We start from the raw sequence: 23,801 nt of genomic DNA on the forward strand, positions 1-23,801 counted from the left end.
AGTTTATATACTAATTTCATACCGTACTATTGGACCCCTGGGGTGTTCCTGACAGCTATGCTCAAGTATGCCCTGGACCCTCTTCACCTGAACCCACCCCCATGGGTGATTGAAAATTCAACCCCTTAAATCTCTGCGCTTTTATTTGTTTTAAAACTTTATCATTCCCTCTTCACTCTTCTTTCCAATATGTATCATCTTATACTGGAGACATAAGGAAAATGTTTCTCTGAGGATTGCCAGAAACAATGATGGAAGCAGAATCCATAATAGCTTTGAAAAGTGAATTGGCTAAATATCTTCTGAAAGGAAAAATGTAGAAGTGTATCAGGGTAAAAAATCTAGAGAATGAGACTAAATGGACAGCTCCTTCAAAGAGATGGTACAAGTGTGATGGGCAAAATAGCCTCCTGTTCTGTAAAAGTCCTTGATTCTAACAACGTGGAATACAGTACGCACACTTATAGCTGGCACGTTTGTACAAGCGAATGTTTGCTCTCCTTGTAAAGTTGGTATTTCTACATTTTTTATCCAATATCCAGTCATTGTCACAGATTGAAGCATTTTTTGTCGCTATCTGATCCGCTCCCATTGAAGAAGCTGGAAATTGAGGCCCTGCAAGTGGATCATTACAGAAGGAGAAACAAAGAGAGAAAATCAACTTTCTTCAGGCATTATATGGGCCATTATATTAGATTTGGGCTCTCTGTGCAATTTAATTCTTTCCACATTGCAGCAAAGCTAGTGGTGGAAGAACAGAAATTGGAAAGATCCGTGCAGAAAATAACTGTATTCTTCTCAGTGCCAATGAATGGCAGTGTAAAAGCTGTGGGAATGTAAATTGGGTAAAAGATCAGAGTGCAACATCATTCTAAAGTGTGCCAAACAAGATGATAGGGCTGAATATGGAGATATGGATTTAATGAAAGAGAAACCTTAATGAGGTGTGCACTAGTGAGTAAACACAGCTGCTTCTGCCTGAAAAAAATCAGAGCACATAACATGCTGTAAATGGCAACTCTGAAATCGGTGTTAATGCAAATGGATAATGGGTATCACTTTGTGGCTGATATAAGCAGCTGTGTGTTTAGAGTGTGGATGTTTTCAGTAGCAGGGCCTGTATATGTAATTGAGGATTAAGAATAGCAATGCAATGCTAATGAAAAATGGACAGCAATGTGACTTGTAAATTATGCCTAATAACAATGAGGATCAGGCATGAATGAGTTGTATAGGTATGTGGAATATTGAGGATTAAGTAAAATATATTGATCTCCTTTGGGACAAAGTTTTATGAAGGTGCTATGATTTTCAAGTGCTCACCTTGATCTTGACTGAACTGCAGATGCAAAAGTTCAGAATTGGAGGGGTGCAGTGATCAAAAACCAAAGTGGGTTAATTGAGAAATGAGATTTGATGTGAGGGAGGGTAAGGGCTGAAGAAATACTTGAAGAAGTGCAGAGGACTGTGTTGCTGAAGGGATTTTGGGAAATTTTAGTTTGCACAAGTGAACTGAAAGGTTCCTTAAAGAGGCAGCTCACCCAGTAAGTGAAGTATATCAGAATAATAAGGGGAAATGTTTGAGAATCTGGTTCACCAAGTGTCCTACCTGCATTGGTCTTTCATGTGCTGTATCGGCATGGTTACTGTATGTTCGATGCTCTGGCATTACAGCAGATTATCCCCCTCTGTGTCTAAGATTCCTAGTGAAGCAAAATTATGGAGCTTGTAGGAAGTGATGGCTGCAGAGACCTTGTGATTGCTGTCCAATAATTTGCCTCCTGACAACTGAAAAGCTGCTTCAAGCTGCCAGTAGTAGGCCCAATAATGATCTTGGTGCTTACATGCACTCTGTTGTACTTGTTTTTATATTTTGCCCCACATTTGCTTCAAGGATGTCATTTTTCTTTGGGCAGGATTTCAATTTCAGAATTTCAGAGAAGTGTAAAAATAATATGGTAATAATAGTAGGGGATTTCAACTTCCACAATATTAACTGGGATAGTCTTAGTGTAAAAGGCTGAGAGGGGGTTGAATTCTTAAACTGCGTCCAGGAGAGCTTTTTGAGCCAGCATGTAGAAACTCCGACAAGAGAAGCGGCGGTACTGGACCTAATCTTAGGGAATGAAGCCAGGCGAGTGGTAGAAGTGTCAGTGGGGTAGCATTTTGGGGATAGTGACAATAACTCTGTAAGATTTAAGGTAGTTATGGAAAAAGACAAAGATGGACTGGAAATAAAGGTCCTGAATTGGGGGAAGGCTGATTTCAATATGATAAGACAGGATCTGGCCAAAGTGGATTGGAAGCAACTACTTGTAAGAAAGTCTACATCAGACCAGTGGGAGTCATTCAAAAAGGAAATAGTGAGAGTTCAGGGCCAACATGTTCCCGAAAAGGTGAAGGGTAGGACCAACAAGTCCAGGAAACCCTGGATGACAAGGGATATAGAGGATTGGATATGGAAAAAAAAGGATTATGGCACTAACAGAGGGTGGAAAATAGTGGAAGCCCTGGAGGAGTATAGAAAGTGTAGGGGGGGGGGTACTTAAAAAAGTAATTAGGAGAGCGAAGAGGGGGTCATGAAAAAACACTGGCGGGCAAGATAAAGGAAAATCCCAAGGCATTTTATAAATATATTAAGGGCAAGAGGATAACCAGGGAAAGAGTATGGGCCATGAGGGACCAAAGTGGCAATCTCTACGTGGAGCTGGAGGACGTAGGTGAGGTTTTGAATGATTACTTTTCATTCCTGTTTAATATGGAGAAGGATGGTGTAGGTGTAGAAATCAGGGATGGAACAAATTAGCATTGAAAGGGAGGAGTTATGTGTGGTTTTAGCAGGCTTAAAAGTGGATAAATCCCCAAGCCCAGGTGACATGTATCCCAGGCTAAAACAGAATTACCTGGAAAAACTCAGCAGGTCTGGCAGCATCGGCGGAGAAGAAAAGAGTTGACGTTTCGAGTCCTCATGACCCTTCAACAGAACCCAGTTCAGGAACCCTCACAACATTTAAGAAGTATTTAAATTAGCACTTGAAATGCCATAACATACAGAGCTATGGGCCAAGTGCTGGAAATTACATTAGAAGTGATAGGTACTTGATGGCTGGCATGGACACAATGGGCATAAGGGCTTGTTTCTGTCCTGTATAACTCTATGACTCTCTGAGAATCGGGACACCAATGTCACAGTCATTTCTGAATCCCGCCACCGAACCATATTGGGAGCATGCATGTGAGGCAATTTGAATAGGCAAAGAAGCTAATTGGCCCAGACTCGTGTTTGGCATTCAGTTAGTGGTGGCAGAGGCAGGGAGGAGGTGGGACACAGGAAGCAATGGGTCCGATTAAAAGTGTGAACAGCAGCTATTGCTGGGGCTGCCTTTCGTTCCCACAATGGAAGGAGAAGCTGAGCAGAGGGGAGTAGGCAAGGAGGACCCCGTGCCAGGGAAATCCCCCCCACCAGCCCAAACCCCAAAACCCATTCTACCAACACATCACTGGAGGTCCTCCTGGGGGGGGTGTGGTGATTGAATGGAAAGACACATTGTTTTCTGCCAGCAACAACAGAAAGCCTGCAAGGCTCATCAAGAAAGCTTGGCTGGAGGTTGTTAACAGATTAAGCAGCAAAGGAGTGGTGAAGAGGAGTCAGGAACAGTGCAGAAAATGAGTCAATGATCTTCTCAGGCCTGGCAAGGTGAGTGCAAAGAAGGACCCAGGTAGCTTGCCTTCAGATCGACAGTCAGCAGAGCACAAAGAGAGACATTCTGAGGACGCATAGAATTCTCCTGACCCCATGGGAGAAGGATGTGTTCAGCATCCATTGTGCTGCTGGACAGGAGGCTGGATTGCAGGCTGCAACATCTCTTGTGAGTGAAAAGCAGCTGGTGATAAAGGAGAGGGGCATAGTCCTAACAGCGCCTTTCTCCAAACAGGAGATGAATGCCAGGGAGAGCAAGAGAGCATGTCGGAATGGTGAGATACCCCAGCTCATGGCACTGACACATTTTGACGAGCTGGCCCTTGATCTAGTGAGCATGGCAGACCATTAGGATGCTGGAGATGGAGAAATGGGAGTCCATCCTAGGCAGGGTGAAAAGATCTCAACATCTCCATGTTCAGAGGATGCTAGGCAATACTCCCTGTGCAACCATCTGTCAATGCATGAGCTGTCATCTCATTATTTTAAGCAGTGTAAGCATCTGTTGACTGTCCTGAGCTCTCATCACCATTTGCCCTTATGTCTTCCACAGGGCCAGCTGCAGAGAGACAGGAGCCCACACAACACCAACCACAAGTTCCTGAGGAGAAAAACACATTAAGTCTGCAATGCCACATCTTACTAGTGCATCCTCCACCAGCGCAGATACTTCTTGCACCTCAGTGGGTCCTTGCGTGTTATTGGAGAGGGTGGCACAAGGTGAAGTGAACATCACATCAGAACACGAGGATACAGAGGATGCAAAGTCAGCTGTGGATGTCCCCCTCGGAGGATGGAGAACAGGTGAAGCCCTGCTTATCAGGGTGGAGATGCAGAGCCTAGGGAATCTTGAAACAGGTGACTCTATCTAGAGAACCAATATGAGGTGTGTGCCCACATGTTGGTGTTATCTGAGATTGTGGAATCAGAGGATGAGAATGGAGGAGTTCCATTCAACTCAAATGCTCCATAATGTCTCAGTGCTTTGCCCACATGAGCTCCTCCACTGAGAGAATGGCTAACATCATGGACAGCCATATACAGCACCAACTCACCAAGGCTCCTTTGACAGCATCATCCAAACCTGTGGCCACTACCACCTAGAAGGACAAGGACAAGGACAGCAGATGCGTGGGAACATCATCACCTGGAAGTTCCCCTCCAAGTTACTCACCATCCTGACTTGGAAATATATCACCATTCCTTCACTGTCGCTGGGTTAAAATCCTGGAATTGCCTCCCTAACAGCACTGTGGGTGTATCTACACCACATGGACTGCAGATGTTCAGATTCAACAACTTATCACCACCTTCTCAAGGGCAACTATGGATGGGCAATAAATGCTGGCCCAGCCAGCGAAGCCCACATCCCATGAATGAATGAAAAAAAACAAAACTGTAGTTGTTTTGAGTTACTTCTGAAATTACAAATTATGAGGCTAATTCTCAAACAAAATCTCAAGATTCAGTTACAGATTTGTACCTTTTTTTTAAAAGACATATAATGTGCTATTTTACTACTTACAGCTGCTGAGAGAAGGTTAAAAGTTGAGTAACGGGTTGGATTTAAGGTAAATAGTAACATGAATTTGTTAATATTTTACATTCATAATTGAATTGAGGCCACCCCCATCTTGAGAGGAAACCAGAACATTGTCATTTTTAAAAAAAAAATAAATTCTTTAATATCCAAAGTTTTGTCGTGCCTATCTAAAGGCACCGTCAGCGCTTATGTTTTCTCCTAATCTCCTCATCTTTCAGCTGTGGTAAGTAAATGACAATCAGAAACAGATATCCTGGCTGAATTTTTAACTTTCCGTAGCTCAGGCACAGTAAAGATAACTATTGTTTCCAACTGGGATGAGCATAGATTACGATTGAACCTGGAGCTTTGTGATGTTAATACCATATCATGTGGTACATTTAGCCGCTAAACCAAAAGTAGATTCTTATTGCTTTTTCTGTTTGCTGTTGTTATTACACTTAACTATTTTGTTGTTTCAACCTTCATTAATACAAATTTATTCATAATAATTGTTCAACAGAATGAGGACCATATCTTCCTTTCTTTGCTAATTGCAAATGTAGCCACTCATAAATTCTAATTTAGATGGGGAATTGCCAAGGAACAAAGAGATCTGGGGGGGTTGTGGGGGGGTGGGGTCTGGTACGCAAGTTATTAAAAGCTGGTTTGCTGGTGCAAAAAGCAATCAAAGAGCTTAATGAGATGCTGGGCTTCATCACAAGAGGTACTGCGTATATAAAAAAAAATCAAAGTACTAATACAATTACACAGAGAGTTGGTCAGCCTTCATTTAGATTATAGTGTTTACTTTTGGGCATTCTACTTTAGGATAGATACAGTGACCATGCAGAAAGTCCAGTTATTATTCACCAGGATGATATTTGAGATGAAGGGACAAACTATGCTGAAAGACTCGGTAAGCTTAGGTTCTTTAACCTAGAGATGTGGAAGACAGGGACTGACCCGATTGATCTGTTTAAAATAATGAAGGGAACAAGGTAAGTGACATGATCATAAAATTCAAGTTAAAGCAGTTAAAAGAAAAAGGTGCTTCATACAAAGGGTTGTAAATAGAAAATAAGGTGTTTAATAAAAGATAGGTAATTCCTTGGAAAGTCAGAGTATTAAGGATTTTGAAGGATAATCCTGCAATCCTGTACTCCCAGTGGGGGATAAAATTGTAAGAAGAGCTGAGATTATGGCATTTTCCCAGAGGGAAAATACAGGTAATTGGGATTAAAAAGAGTTGCCATGGGTAACAAGCCTCAACTGGCCAAAAAACCAACTGTTGTCCATATGAAGCGATAAAATAATCAAAGTTCAAAGTGACAATGAAAAGTGCAAATGGGCTACTAACAATTTTTAGTGAAGATCTGAATGTTGATCCCATCCAAAAATGCTTTATCAAATATTAGTGAAAAGTGCAAAATCCAATGTGTGTTTGTAAAGCTCCTGATAACATCAGCAATAATTAACAAGTTCATCAAAAAGTAAGAGTATTACTCCAGATCCTACAAGTGAACTAAATAAATGGGGAGATTTTGAGGTATTGCCACATGTCCATATGGCTTCAGGTGGTTTGTTCCAGTCATCAAAATTACATGAAGCTCATGCGAATGGTTGAAACAGAAAAAGGGAAGAACTGAGAGCCTCTGGGGTTTCTATTTCTCTTTCAATTAAACAACCACCTAAACAATAACTTACTGCACTCCATTCTCTCAGGTCCAACCCTGACATTGTCATCAAACCCGCTGACAAGGGTGGTGCTGTTGTTGTCTGGCGCACTGACCTCTACCACGCGGAGGCTGAGCGTCAACTCGCAGACACTTCCTCCTACCTCTCCCTGGACCATGACCCCACCACTGAACATCAAGCCATTGTTTCCAGGACTGTCACTGACCTCATCTCCTCTGGGGATCTCCCTCCCACAGCTTCCAACCTGATAGTTGCCCAACCTCGGACGGCCCGCTTCTATCTCCTACCCAAAATCCACAAACAGAACTGCCCCGGTAGACCGATCGTCTCAGCTTGCTCCTGCCCCACAGAACTCATTTCTCGTTATCTTGACTCCCTTCTCTCTCCCCTTGTCCAGTCCCTTCCCACCTACATCCGTGATTCCTCTGACACCTTACGTCACATCAACAATTTCCAGTTCCCTGGCCCCTACCGCTTCCTCTTCACCATGGACGTCCAATCCCTCTACACCTCCATCCCCCACCAGGATGGTCTGAGGGCCCTTAGCTTCTTCCTCGAACAGAGGCCCGAACAATCCCCATCCACCACTACTCTCCTCCGTCTGGCTGAACTTGTTCTCACGCTGAACAATTTCTCCTTCAACTCCTCTCACTTCCTCCAAATAAAAGGTGTGGCTATGGGTACCCGCATGGGCCCCAGCTATGCCTGTCTCTTTATGGGGTATGTGGAACATTCCTTGTTGCAGTCCTACTCCGGCCCCCTTCCACAACTCTTTCTCCGGTACATCGATGATTATTTCGGTGCTGCTTCATGCTCTCGTCAGGACTTGGAAAAATTTATTAATTTTGCTTCCAATCTCCACCCCTCCATCATTTTCACGTGGTCCATCTCTGACACTTCCCTTCCCTTCCTTGACCTCTCTGTCTCAATCTCTGGTGATAGACTGTCCACCAATATCCATTACAAACCCACCGACACCCACAGCTATCTCGACTACAGCTCCTCACACCCCACTTCCTGTAAGGACTCCATCCCATTCTCTCAGTTCCTTCGCCTCCGTCGCATCTGTTCCGATGATGCTACATTCAAAAACAGTTCCTCTGACATGTCCTCCTTCTTCCTTAACCGAGGTTTTCCACCCACGGTCGTTGACAGGGCCCTCAACCGTGTCCGGCCCATCTCCCGCGCATCCGCCCTCACTCCTTCTCCTCCCTCCCAGAAACATGATAGGGTCCCCCTTGTCCTCACTTATCACCCCACCAGCCTCCGCATTCAAAGGATCATCCTCCGCCATTTCCGCCAACTCCAGCATGATGCCACTACCAAACACATCTTCCCTTCACCCCCCTTATCGGCATTCCGTAGGGATCGCTCCCTCCGGGACACCCTGGTCCACTCCTCCATCACCCCCTACTCCTCAACCCCCTCCTATGGCACAACCCCTTGCCCACGCAAAAGATGCAACACCTGCCCCTTCACTTCCTCTCTCCTCACCGTCCAAGGACCCAAACACTCCTTTCAAGTGAAGCAGCATTTCACTTGCATTTCCCCCAACTTAGTCTACTGCATTCGTTGCTCCCAATGTGGTCTCCTCTACATTGGAGAGACCAAACGTAAACTGGGCGACCGCTTTGCAGAACACCTGCGGTCTGTCCGCAAGAATGACCCAAACCTCCCTGTCGCTTGCCATTTTAACACTCCACCCTGCTCTCTTGCCCACATGTCTGTCCTTGGCTTGCTGCATTGTTCCAGTGAAGCCCAACGCAAACTGGAGGAACAACACCTCATCTTCCGACTAGGGACTTTACAGCCTTCCGGACTGAATATTGAATTCAACAACTTTAGGTCGTGAGTCCCCTCCCCCATCCCCACCCCCTTTCTGTTTCCCCCTTCATTTTTTTTCCCAATAAATTATAAAGATTTTCCTTTTCCCACCTATTTCCATTATATAAAAAAAAACCCACTAGAGCTATACCTTGAGTGCCCTACCATCCATTCTTAATTAGCACATTCGTTTAGATAATATCACCAACTTTAACTTTAACACCTATGTGTTCTATTGTACTATTGTTGTTGACATCTTTTGATGATCTGCTTCTATCACTGCTTGTTTGTCGCTACAACCACACCAACCCCCTCCACCTCTCTGTCTCTCTATCTCTCCGCCCCCCACACACACACCTTAAACCAGCTTATATTTCAGCTCTTTCCTGGACTCGAACTCAAGTTCTGTCGAAGGGTCATGAGGACTCGAAACGTCAACTCTTTTCTTCTCCGCCGATGCTGCCAGACCTGCTGAGTTTTTCCAGGTAATTCTGTTTTTGTTTTTGACCTAAACAATATGTTCAGTTGAGTGGGGAAGCCTAGAGGCATGATGTAAACCTAGCGGAGCCACAACCCCTCTAAAATTCTGCTTCATCTTATTCTCTGGGCTGGATTTTGTGGAGCCTGCTGAAAGAGGCAAGATGGCAAATGGGTTCAGACAATTGCATGGAAGGCCATGGATCAGAACCCTGTTAGTGCAAAAATGACTCCAAATTTTGTCGACAGTGGAAGGATAAGCAAGCGGGAAACTCACCAGTTAGTGGCAGGAACCTCATATATATTCAAAAATCAAACACTTGCATGCAATTTAAAAGTAGTCCACCAGGATTTAATGGAGACTTCCCAATTAAATGAAACTGATGCCAGTCTCCCGTGCCTTCAATAACCTGCCCATTGAATGCTGGCTTACCTAATCATGAGAGCTCTTTTGACTTGCAGGAGGGTGAGTCAAAGGGAACTGCACTGCCTTTGAAGAGTTTTTCTCCATGTTCAAACTTGATCATCTGACACCCTGAGGGGCAGTCTGAGGTAAGAAGTGACTAAGCTAAAATTGTTTGTTCTAAAATTAAAGGGGCAGTACATAGTCAAGGGACAGAGGGTCACTCCTTAAAGTGGCATTACATAGGGGGATGGCACTTTGGAGCCTTCCTGGAAAGAAGGGGAGAAGGTGTTTCACAATAGGAATCGTTCACCTTATCCTCTAGTGCTGCACAGGAACCACTTCAGTTAGTCCAGCAGTAACAGGAGGGATCACAATAGCAGGAGGCCAGGCAGCAAGGCAGAGGCGGACTCAGGCCCCCAGTGCATCTGAGATTTTACAGGACCAGAATGATGTACCTACAAATGTTGGAGAAACAGTGCCTGCAGAGACTACACCTGTGCAGGGTCACGCTGACTCTAGGCATTCATCGTGTGGTGTCCTGGGCCTACCTCTCCAAGGCAGTCACCAGCCTCTCTGTGGAAGAAGCAATGCGCTCAACTACCTAAGACATGGACCCATCAACTTAGGACAAAACCCAGCCCTCTATCTCTTTTGTCATCAAGGGAGCTCTGGCTTTTGTTGCTCTACCTTTCCCCTTAGTGGGAATCTATCTTGACAGCACCCGAACAGTTGTAAATGTTCATTTGGTGTTTCACAGAGGGGTCTGTAAGCCTGTATGATTACACATAAACTGTTTATTGGTAAACCATGACTATGTACATATCCAAGGTACTGCCATGCTTGGGTGCATTCTCCATGCTAGCTCCTTCCAGACTCTGCCATACAGTCTATTATCATGTGACTCCAAATCAGACCATGGACGGTAGTGTTCTCCAGGCCCACGTTAACCCTTGCTCTGCCAAACATCCTTATATATCCCCTCATCTCTTAAAGGCATCAACATCCCCCTTTCTTTTTAAAAATATTTCCACTTCCAATGAAATATAACTATTTACAATACAATCTTTATTTTACTTCCTATCCCTTCTCTTCCCTTCAAGTCTCTGACCTTATAAACTCAGATGGACTTGAGACTTGACAATTCTTCCAGATCACAGTCTGTCACGTTTGGAGGAATGATAGTCTCAATTGCTTTGTATTGACTTTGTTGCTTTGGTGTTGAAATTATAGTACTCTGTGTTCCCAGTATTTGGTTGTCTTCATTTGATTTGCTATTTGCACTCCTTCGAGCTGTGTTTCCCTTTATCAACAATCTTTGTTCGGACACCCTGTGTCCGTCTCATTCATTTCAAAGAGAATGTACACTCTGTTCATTCCTAAAGTGGACTCAGATTATCGTTATCCACCATGTTCTTCCTGAATGTTGATGCTTCAAAAAGGAACTTTCATTTCCACTCATTGTACAATTTCAGCCAAATGTTTGTTTACTCTCTTATTTTCTAATCCTTTTTCAAGCTTATGAATCTTTTCATTCCTACGTGGGTCAGTTTAGTTGCCTTTATTTCAGAGTTACCTGTGAAATCTTGATACATATCTAACAACTTCAGCTGGGCATTCAGTTCCTTTCAGAGTTTTTCCTCCATGGTCATTGACAGCTCCTTAGATTCTTTCAATTCACTCGTTAGATCGTCAATCGGTTTCTAAGAATTTTCCTTTTCTGCTTTTAAAGTCAGGATTTGCTCTTCCATATTGTATGTTTCATCTTTCATGTGCTCTTCAAATTGGATCAAATTTCGATAATTTCATCAGTCTTGAGGCAGAATATTCCCAGAATTACATTAAGTGCGGTAGTGGGCGGGATGATGGCTTTTCACGCTGTATCATCCCAAAGCTGCCGCATTAATTATGCATCCCTGGAATACGTGCCATTTTGATGGCAGGAAGGTTCTGATTCACCTGCCACGCCATCACCTCACCACTTCATCACGCCAGACACCTTATTTAAAGTACGGCTGTACTCAGTGCTTCCAGACCAGCACTGCTGCAGGGAAGACATGGCCCCAAAAGGCAAGAAGACTGCAGCCCCTGAGTGCCTTTTGCATGCTGCAGAGGCCTGCTGTGATGTTCTCTACACCTGCTCTGGCCACAGGAGGGGCAGCAACATTACCACTCCATTTTGGTAGTGGCAGTGAAGATCAGTGCCAATGCTGCACAGAAGAGGTTGGCCATCCAGTGCAGATAGAGGATGAATGATCTCATCTGTGCAGCCAGGGTAAGGCAATTAGCTCATCACTCTAAACGTACACACTCAAGCCCATCACACATTCACTGGCATCTCATTCACTGCCAGCTCAAGGGACATCACCACCCATTCTCACACACATACCCTCACATGTCCATCTGGCCTCTTCTCCTCTGGAGACTGTCTCCTCAGCCCTCACCCTCTTAAGGCCACTTGCACAGATCAACATGTGCCCCACACACACCCTGGGATACCTCCGTTCCCGGTACAGCTTACATCCTGCAGCCCCTCCCTTTGCCTGAGGCCACTTCTCCCCCTTCCCCAAGCAAGAACTTACCCTGCAGCCATTGAAAAGCCAGCCACATATGGCTGGTCTGGTAGGTAGAGACTTACCCATGAGCCCCCCTAAAAGTGATGTGCTGCTGTCTGTGAAGTCTGGTGCTAATGACTGTCAGTGCTGACTGAAGCAAGGTAGGCAAACAAACCTCGAAGTCCTGAGTGAAGTGCAGCCCACCAAGTGCACACCTTATATACACTGATGTGAAACATGTTGGTGTGCTTTCCCTCCGACGTGGGCGAACGATCCAGCGGAGGGGATCAATTCCTGTGGCCTGGCCTTATAATGATAGCCAGATACATGACAAGGAGGTTCCCAACGTCCGATGGTGGGAAATATGGCCTGCCATCAGCGGGCTGAGCAGACGATTGCAAACTGGTTTCATGCCATCATGAAACCGATTGCATCATATTGTCCACTCATGCCACCAAATACGCCCAACATTGGTGGGCACGGAAAATCCCGACCTCGGTTATTAATTTCACATTTAACCAATTGTTCTGATTCATCAGCAATTCCTTTTCCTGTTTCAGGAATATTTCACAATACTTAATAGAGACTTCTGATGTTTGAAGTTCATCACATTTTAATTGAAGACCTGTCTTTGTTGAATTTGCTTCCACAAGTTTATCATTTAGGCATTTCAAGATCTGTTCCAAGTGTTCAACTTCCTGTGAATAACACTCCAGTATTCTCATCAGTTCTCATTTGCCACTGGCAAACTTCTCCTTCATATGTGAAAGTTGGTTCTCTACACTGAATAGTTTTTCCTTAACCTAGCCTAATTCCTCTGTGCTATCTTTTGAGCTCACACTCTGTAATTTTACTTCTCCTAATTGTTTCTGAGAGTCTTCACGTTTTTTTGTGAGAGCGTGTACTTTCTTTTGCTATTCTAGAATCTTGATTTTCATTTCTTCATACATATCTTTGGAAATGTAATGGTTTTCCAAGTTTTCTTCCAAATGTCCAACTGTTTTCTTCAGCTGTGCAGTCTCTTCCTTGTACTTCTTGCCTTCCTCCTGGAATATTAAACATTGCTGAGTCTTCTTTGCCAACTTGTTCTTCAGTCCGTCCATGCTGCTGAAGGGTTACGTACTCCTATAGCACTTGATCTTGAAGGACAGTCAGTTGTTCTTTCAACTGTTTATTTTCTTGTTGACCTCTTGCCAACTTATGCCGCACTTCAGTGCATTACTTGATCGCTACAGATAGCTCCAATGCTGCTTTTGTTGAAGTAGCATTCGAAATTATTTTTAGCTCCTGATGTTTTTCTGTGGCTATGTATTAATTCTTCAAAGAGTCTTTCAAGCCCGCAACTTCTTTGAGTGCCTTTTCTGCTTGCTGCTGTGCCTGGCTGTACAGCTAGTTGAGTTTTCCCTGCTCCCGCTTTGATTTGCCAAACGTGGAATTGAGAGTTGTTTTTACCTCCTGGTACTTTTGTGTCCTCTCTGAAATTTGTTTGTTCAGATCTCGAACAGCTTGGCTCATTGAAAACTGCAGTCTATTGTGCAATTCTGAAGATAAATACCCAGCTTGAATTTTGCCCTTCAAATCTTCCAGCTCAGATTTGATATGAACATTTTCTGACTTTATTTCTGCTTTTTCTTGTTCCGTTTGCTGCAGGGCTCTTGCCTTGCGTTCACTACCAGATACGGGTACAATTCTGGAAACATGTCCATGTCTTCGCAAAGGAAATCATTTGGGACTTCTGTCTCGGGCTGCTCAAAAAGATAGATTCCTGGGACTTCCAGAAAGTTCTGTGCCTCTCTGGCACCCACCTGTGGTTTGTTGAGGTATTGCCTCCCTCAGCCCGGGGTTTCCTTGCCCCTTCAGTGCTTTATCTGAGGTGTTCCGGGCCTTCTTTTAAGGTCTGCGCTCTACACAACTTGGAGTTTAAAATATTTGTCAAATGGGCTTTTAATATCTCATTAAATATTATTGAGGATTCATCTATGTTTTTAATCTAAGTTTTCTCTCGCCTCACATTTGCTCCTTTTGCAAAACACTTGAAAACTGTTTTAGGATGACTTCATCCGCATGTAAACCAAATGAGTATTAAAACTTACTAACTTGCACTTTTTCTGATTTCTTGCTCAATTCTGATGTGCTCCTGTAATCTGAAAATTTTCTTCTCCGAGGTTTCCAACCTTGGGTCTGGTTCAGCCTTTGCCTTAGCCAAAATTGATTTGGTCTTTTTCATTATCTATCCATGGCTCTTTTTTATAACAGGTGAGTACATTTTTAAATATTTTCTCTTCAAGATGGCTCCGCAGCTGCTGTTTTTTTATCCTCCTCTGTGATCTTCCCGTACATGTCAGTTGTGGTGGGCTCCCACTTTGATCACGGGCCCGTTTCTTTCCAGTTATGAACTCTGCAGGAAATGTTTGGAACAAGTTGGTTGGACCCTTCAATCAACTTTCAAACATCAGCTACAAGATGTTGGCAGGTGAGTTTTGAATGCCGCTTGCAATTTTTTAAAACAATTTTGTTTTTCTTCTGTCCGGCTCGGCCACCACGTGTTATGGTGCTGGCTGGGGACCTGCTGCTGCAGCTTTCACGTAGCTACGTTCTGGATTTTCTGACCCTGGAGGCTGCCTACTTTAAAAAGTAAGTTCAGCTTTTTTTTTTACTCTGAATCACAGAGTTGTTATGGTGTAGAAGGAGGCCATTCAGCCCATCGTGTCTGCACCGGCTCTCTTGAGCATTTTAACTTAGTACCAATCTCTTGCCTTTTCCCCATCTCCCTGCACATCGTTTCTATTTAAATAATCATCCAATGCCCTCTTCGATGCCTCAAATGAACCTGCCTCCACCACACTTCCAGGCAGTGCATTCCAAACCCTAACTACTTGCTGTGTGAAAAAGTTTTCTCTCGCCTCACATTTGCTCCTTTTGCAAAACACTTGAAAACTGTGCCCTCTGGTTCTCGATCCGTTTACGCGTGGGAACAGTTTCTCCCTACTTACTCTGTCCAGACCCCTCATGCTTTTAAAAACTTATATCAAGTCTCCTCTTAGCCTTCTCCTCTCCAAGAAAACAGTCCCAACTTCTCCAATCTTTCTTCATAGCTGAAGTTTCTCATTCCTGGAACCATTCTTGTAAACCTCTTCTGCACTCTCTCCAATGCATTCACATCCTTCCTCTAGTGTGGTGCCCAGAACTGTGCACAATGCTCCAGTTGAGTTCTAACTAGTGTTTTACATAAGTTCATCATAATCTACCTACTCTTGTACTCTATGCCGCTATTAATGAAGCCTAGAATGTATGCTTTAAAAACAGCTCTCTCTACCTGTCCTGCCACCTTTATTAACTGTATTATCACACTTCTTGTGATTTGGCCAGGTTCTTTGACTCTACCTTTACTCAGGTTCTTATTTTGAGCCATACAGTGAATTCCTCTTTAGTGGATTCTTCTTTTTTTAGCCTTTTTCCCTTTATTTTGAAATTTGCTCAGCTTTTTTGTGATCTGGCCAGGTTACTTGACTCTGCCTTCTTCAATCAGGTCTGGCAATGGACATCCACATGCTCTGGTGGAATCCTTTAGCCTCCATGTCTGTAATGGAGCTTTTTTATGTAGGCAACCTCCAAACATGTCTTCAATTTCTTTTAAGGCACCTCCAACCAGGTCTTCAATTAGGTGCACTTTGCTCAGGTCAGGCTTCAGTTTCTTTAGCTTTTCGTGCTTTGTGATCTTGGCATCTTTCTCCAGCTTCTCTGGGATTTTGATGTCCATCCTTCACTGCTGCCATATTGTAAATGCTCGTTTGGTGTTTCATGGAAAGGACTGGGGGCTTGTATGGTTAAACATAAATCATTTATTGGTAAACCCTAATTATGTGCATATCCAAGGTACTGCCATGCTTGGGTGCTGTCTCCATGCTGGCCCCCTCCCAGGCTATGCCAAATGGTCTCTATCATGTGACTATCTACAGACCTTGGGTGGTAGTGTTCTCCAGTCCCACGTTAAAACTTGTTCTTTCAAACACCCTTATATACCCCGCTCAGTGGCATGCTGCTACCCCTTCAAGGCATACCACAACATGAACCATCTCCTCTTTAAAGGCAGCCCATTATTCCATTATAGTTTTTCCTGCCAATCTTTGATTCCAATTTCCCTAGGACAGGTCCTTTCTCAGCCCATTGACATTGGTCCTCTTCCAATGAAGTATTTTTACCCTCGACTGTTCCTTGCCATTTTCCATAGCTAATCTGAATCTTATGATATTATGATCATTTTTCGATAAATGTTCCCTTACTGACACTTATCTACCTCATTTCCCAGAACCAGATCCTGTATTACCTCCTTCCTCATTGGGTTGGGAACGTATTGATCAAGAAAGCTCTCATGTTTTCACAATGGAGAATGTTAATTTAAAGTCTTTCTTGAAATAAAGTTTAAAAGGGGATCGTAAAACAATCTTTGCACACCATGTTGAAAGTATATGAACAGCAAATGCATTTATCAAGGTATATCATAAAAGTTCTTATTGTAAGTGTATTATCTCTAATAATACAAGCTCCATCAAATTCCAACAATACTTGTAAAAAGATTTTATTAGATGCCAAATGATGTAGCTTTCCTTTAAAGATTTTTTGTGCTAAAATCATTGTTAACACTAAAAAAGGATGACTTTGTGCAGTGAATGAGTTTGTGGAGATGAGGAGAACTGGGCATTGCTTATTGACCAGCCACATCTGTACCCTGTATGCTGGGGAATGGAAAGGTCTAGACAAAATCCACATAGCTGGATTGGAGCACTTTCAGGTATATAGATAGATAGTGACAAACTTGTGTATAATTCAGCTCATGCCATGTGTCAGTCAGTGTCCATACATCATGAGGCAATGTCACTGACTGACATGGCTGAGCAGTAAATTTGGTACAGATTGTCTCTGACATCACTTTCTGACATGCGTATTAGGCTACATATCTGGTTTGTTGTTTATGTATCTTCACACTCTTCCTTTGAGGGAGTGGCGGAAGAATTTGCAGACTGGTTAATTCTAACAGGCCAGGATATGAAAGGTCCTTTCAAGTCTATAATCATCTTTATAACCAGCCTGCAGGATAGACTCCCCAAAACCTATCCACCATCTATAAGGCACATGTCAGGAGTGTGATACAATACTCTCCACTTGCCAGGATGAGTGCAGGTCCAACAACACTCAAGAAGCTTGACACCATCCAGGACAAAGCCGCCCGCTTGATTGGTGCCCCATCCACAAACATTCACTCCATCCACCACCAACGAACAATGGCAATAGTGTGTACCAGCTACAAGATGCACTGCAGGAACTCACCAAGGCTCCTTAGACAGCACCTTCCAAGCCCACTACCATCCAGAAGGACAAGGGCAGCAGGTACATGGGAACACCGCCACCTGAAAAGTTCCCCTCCAAGTCACTCACCATCCTAACTTGGAAATATATTGCCATTCCTTCATTGTTACTGGGTCAAAGTCCTGGAACTCCCTCCCTAACAGCACTGTGGGTGTACCTACACCACATGGACTGCAGTGGTTCAAGAAGCCAACTCACCAACACCTCAAGGGCAATTAGAGATGGGCAATAAATACTGGCCTAGCCAGCGATGCTCACATCCCATGGACGAATTTTTAAAAAAAGTTAATCCTGTATAGCAGGTCATTTAATGGGTTTCCACAACTTTTTGATGAGGCAGGAGGTGGGCCACCCACACTAACATCCACAACCACCAGACATGCAGCTGGATGTTAACCCAGACTTTGAAACTGGAGCTTTGGTTTCTACTCACGGGAACTGTCTAGAGCAGAATTTGTATCCTAACACTGAGGCAGAGCTGCTAACACTAAACCAAAATTTTGCTCTGTATACAGAATCACAGAATTGTTACAGTGCAGAAGGAGCCAATTGGCCCATCATGTCTGCACCAGCCCTCTGAATGAGCAATTCCCTTAGTACGACTCTCCTGCCTTCACCCCGTGACCCTGCGCATTCTTCCTCTTCAGATAACGATCTTAATCCCTTTTGAATGCTTCAATTGAGCCTGCCTTTACCTCACTCGCTCAGGCCGTGCATTCCAGACCTTAACCATTAACTATGTGAAGAACATTTTTTTCATGTCTGTATATTATATTGCCAGGGAGTAAGGTGTAGATGTTAAATGATACAGGTGAGTACTGCTGCGTTGGCAGCTTGTTTTAGATGTGCCATTTTCCTGTGCAGCTTATATGGGTAATGTATACAGCATTGAGCAGGACTACCATATCCTCTTATACAGGAGCACCTCCTTTGCCAGCCATCAGACATGGGAAACAAAAACAAAAATACCTGGAAAAACTCAGCAAGTCTGACATCATCTGCAGAGAGGAATACAGTTGATGTTTCAAGTCCATATGATTCTTCATCAGAACTAAGGAAATGGAGAAATGAGGTGAAATATAAGCTAGTAGAGGGGGGTGGGTCAGGTAGAGCTGGATAGGGGGCCAGTGATAGGTGAAGGCAAAGAAGATATGTCATAGACAAAAGGACAAAGGGGTGTTGACAGTGGTGTTATTATCTAAGGAATGTGCTAATGGGGACATTAAGGGTAGCAAGCAGGACAAGCTAGTGGCAGATGGCCCTAGTGGGGGTGGGGTGGGGGGAAGGGATCGAAATAGGCTAAAAGGTGGAGATAAAACAATAGATCAAAATAAATTTTAAAATAGGTGGGAAAAGAAAGATATTTTTTTTTTAACTATAATTTATTGGAAAAGGGGGATTGGAAAGGGGGTGGGGATGGAGGAGAAAGTTCATGATCTGAAATTGTTGAACTCAATATTAAGTCCGGAAGGCTGTAAAGTGCCTAGTCGGAAGATGAGGTGCTGTTCCTCCAGCTTGTGTTGAGCTTCACTGGAACAATGCAGCAGGCCAAGGACAGACATGTGGGCATGAAAGTAAGGTCGAGTGTTGAAATGGCAAGCGACAGGGAGGTGTGGGTCATGCTTACGGACAGACTGAAGGTGTTCTGCAAAGCGGTTACCCAGTCTGCATTTGGTCACTCCAATGTAGAGGAGACCGCATTGGGAGCAGCGAATGCTGTAGTCTAAATTGAGGGAAATGCAAATGAAATGCTGCTTCACTTGAAAGGAATGTTTGGGCCCTTGGATGGTGAGGAGGGAGGAAGTAAAGGGGCAGGTGTTGCACCTTCTGCTGTTGCTTGGGAAGGTGCCGTGGGAGGGGGTTGAGGTGTAGGTGGTGATGGGGGAGTGGACCTCAATGAATATCAGACATGGGAGTTGGGTGCTGCACTGTTCACTTGCCAACAAACTTCATTCAACGAGAAAAATATAGGCAAGCAATACTTTTTTTAAAAAGACATTTTAAAAATGGCAGAAAGACTGAATAATGTAACAAAGTGCTAAAGTGTATTGAAAGAATGCAAGTTAAAAAGTTACCTTAAAATTGTCTGCACTAAGAGGAACTTCACTGTACTTGACTTACACCTTCTGACTTTAAGGTGCGAGTGCCACCAATGAGATTCCCTTGCGTTTCCTATCCACAGGCTCAAGTCAGCAGTATGATGGGATACTCATCACTTGTCTGAAAAGGAGTGGTTGGGGGGAGCAGGGGGAGGGGCAGACATAACAACACTCAAAGCATTCAGGGTTGTTAATCGGTGCCCCTTCCCCTTGAAACAATATTTACACCCCCTATCACTGGCATACTGTGGCCACGATATGTATAATCTACAAGGTGTACTGCACAGCTTACCAAGGTTACTTCAACAATACCTTCCTTCCCCATGACCGCTGTCACCAAGGGCAAGAATAGCAATGATGTGGGCAAGCCATCATCTCCAACTCAATCTCCACTGTGTTGAAGTAATTGCACAGTATCATACCTCATTGGGGCTAAAATTCGACCTCATCCATTACTGAAACGGAAAATGGAGTCCAATTTAGGGAGGCAACTTCCCAGATCCAAATAGCATCAGAAACTTACCAGCAGCATTTTCATTTAGGTACTACAGCAGTATCCCAATGACTGTTTAAAACAAGAATTACGCCCCTTACATATGCAAATGAGGGGCCTAACATTTGTTTTTGGAGCCTAAATTGTCAGGTGTTGAGCAGTGCAGGTGATCACTATGGTTAAACAGCAGCTGGCGACTTAAAAATATATTTTTCATAATGTATGATGTGGATCCAGGGGAAACAAAAGTGAACTCGGGATGACCCACAATCACACTCAAACCCCCTCCACTGTCTTTTGCCAGACTTGAGGGGCACAGACAATGAGGCAAGTTGCCTCTGGAAGAGCGACAAGCGCCAGAAGCTCATCTAACTGAGGCCTACGGCCCAATTTCAATAGAGACTCTCTCCTCCCGAAAATGCGCCACAGCCAATTTGGAATCACAGAATCATGGAATGTTTATACACAGAAGGAATTCATTTGACCCTTCATGTTTGTGCCAGCTCGCTGCAAAAACAACTGGGATAGATCCAAACCCCCCACCACCGCCCCCCCCACCCCACCATTTTGTCATAGCCCTGCAAATTCTTTTCTCAGTAGATAATCATCCAATTCCCTTTTGAAAGCCACACTTGACTCTGATTTCACCACATTCTCAAGCGGTGCATTCCAGATCCTAACCACTTGCTGGATAAAAAGTTTCTCCTTAAGTCGCCTTTGAATCTTTTGCTATTCACCTTAAATTGATGTTCTTGATTCTTCCGCCAATGGTAATGGTTTCTCTCTATTTAATCTGTCTCAACGTCTCATGATTTTGAACACCTCCATGAAATCTCCTCTCAACATTCTCTTATTTAAGGAGAACAGCCCCAGTTTCTCCTATCTATCCACATAATCGAAGTCCCTCATCCCTGGACCCATTATTGTAAATTTTTTTCTGCACTCTTTCTAATGCCTTCACAACCTCCAGCGTGATGCTCAGAATTGGATGCAATCCAATTGGGTGCACTCCAGTTGAGGCCAAACCAATGTTTTATAAGGGTTCTCCATAACCTGCTTGCTTTTGTACTCAATGCCTATACTTACAAAGCCCAGGATCCTATTTGCCTTGTCAACCATTCTCCCAACCTCTTACCACTTCAATGATTTATGCACCATATGCCCTTAGTCCCTTTGTTCCCGCATCCCCTTTAGAATTGTGCCCTTTATGTTATATTGCCTCTCCTCATTCTTCCTAATAGAATCACTTCTCTATTTCATTTCTTTCCTGTGACTTCAGAATTGCTGAATTCACCCAGGCTCCCAACAGCCAAGCGAAACCATTGGATGGGAGCATATGTTGCCTCAAACACTGGCATGAGCGTAAGCGATTTGGCTCAGTCATTAAGTAGAGTGTATTTCTGTGACCAGGGCCTGAATTTCACGCTTGGTGTGCATGCCAAGTCAGCGGGAGTGGAAGCAGATGTGGAATCCGCTCCCGGCTGCAGTGACTTGCAAAGGCGATTTCACGCTGGATGGCCAATTAAGGTCTGTCCAGCATGAAACGCGCCTTCTCAATGGTTGGGAAGTGCTGGGCGTGAGTGGAAGCCTGTCGGGCACTGGGTCCAATGGCAACCCAGAGGGCCCTTTAAAACCGGCAGAGGCAGCTCCCTGAAGGCTGCCAGGGGAAAATCTTTGGAATCTGTCCAGGAAAACATTTCATTCAAACAATGGCCTCACCAGCGGTAGGGCAAGTCGGGTGGGCACTCGGCCCCCACATTTCTCGGACAAGTGCCTCATGGTCCTTGTGGAGGAGGTCGGTATCAGGAGGGATACTCTATTACCCAGGGATGGCAGTAGGAAGCCACCATACACGACTAAAGAAATCCTGGGAGGAGGTGGCAGCTATGGTCAGCGAGCACGATGTTGTGCGGCGCACATGGGTGCAGTGCCACAAAAGGCTCAACAATCTGCTGCACTCGGCAAGGCTGAGTGCCGAGTTGGTATGGATCGGTGTGGAGAAGTGGTAAGGGCTGGCCATCCACCTGTGGAGCTCAGGGGTGTTAGAGTCTGAGCGCCAACTGTCACTGACAGGAGCCGGCCAAGGGGGTGAGTCCTGGCTGCTTGGATTGAGGCCTTGTCATTAGTCGAGGGCCATGACTCAGATGTGCCCTGCAAGGTGTCCTGGGGGAAGTGGGGGGTGGCGGGAGTGGGATTGCCAGGCTCCATGGTGATGCAGGTAGAGTGGACAAATCAATGCTGCTCTGTCATTTCAGGAGAAGAGAAAATATAACACCAAGGAAAGAACTAAGACAGGCAAAGGCCCCCCAAAGCTCCTCATTCTGACGAGGTACAAGACGGATGCCTTGGAGCTAGACTTCCACCTCGGTCAGCCGGTTGTGGAGGGGCAGGGGTCACTGACGAAGTTAGGAGTGCAGTGCACAGAGGTGAGAGTGTTGGATTGTGCAAGCATTCTTGCTTAGTCTCATCATTAATGGCAGCCTCAAACCTGGAGTTCCCATCGATCATTGAAAGCTGATGGGATCATGATGCAGATCTCCATTGTCTCACCAGGGTGCCTGGCATGCACAGTGACATTGTGATGACTTAAACTAATGACATGTCGTTGTTCTCCACTAGAGTTGCTGGCTCGCCCACGAACTCAGGACTCCAAAGAGCCACCCCTGATGCCAGAGGACCACTGGCTTTTGGATGCTTCTCTGCAGGTTCCTCTCAGGCTGCTCTGGATGACAGCAGCAGCTCCTCTGCCCCTCTGCCAGTGACAGTGGCATCTGATGAGGCTGCGGGCTGCGATGACTGGGGAGAGGCCAGTCGTGGCACTGATTACTCTCTCCCATGTGGAGCCACCACGGGCTCCACTGGCCAGAGCATGACTGCCAAGATCATCAAGGCCAACAGGACATCACAGTCTCCAATGCTAGTGCCAGCGAGGTGGGTGTAACAAGACGCAGCACTCACAAACATAAGTTTAAAGCACCATGAGCACAGGACGGACTGTTCACAGGTGATCTTCTGTTCCGTCATGTTTTGTTAATATGTTTACTGGTGTGACTATTAACACCATATATAGTTATGTTTATTTGATGTGAGTGCCAACATGATAAAAATTTTGCTTTTGTCTTAATGGCCTGAATTTGCTTCATTTGTTTTGTAGGTAGTATATCATGCTGGGTGTAAGTGGCTCTGCACAGGCACTGAGTGGACCTTGGGTTCAAAGGAAAGGGTCATTTCAGACATTTGGGTTGGAGGTGGCACCCAGCTGGCCCACTGGTGCCTTGGTGGCCACGTGTGTGCAGTTGATTGCACCCTGGATGTGGGGGAACCCAGCAATCACTGTGAACTCTCTGGCTCCTTAAGTCTGGCTGGCCTCATCCATATGGAAATGAACAAATGTCAGTACCCACCTGAACAGAACATCAGTCGCCAGCTTGACGCAACTGTGGACAGCTGATTGGGACACTCCTCAGGAGATCCCACACTGACCCCTGGAAAGAGCCAGAGGCATAGAAGTTGAGGGCCACTGTGGCCTTCAGAACCACTGGCATGGGGTGTCCACCCACACAGTTGGGGGTGATCTCAGGCCCAATCATCTGACAAATAGATGTCACAGTCTTCATGGAGAGGCAGAACCTCCTTTGGCATTGCACCTCGGACATGTTGAGG

This window comes from Carcharodon carcharias, chromosome 3 (genome assembly GCF_017639515.1).
Source record: "Carcharodon carcharias isolate sCarCar2 chromosome 3, sCarCar2.pri, whole genome shotgun sequence".
Lineage (NCBI taxonomy): Eukaryota > Metazoa > Chordata > Chondrichthyes > Lamniformes > Lamnidae > Carcharodon > Carcharodon carcharias.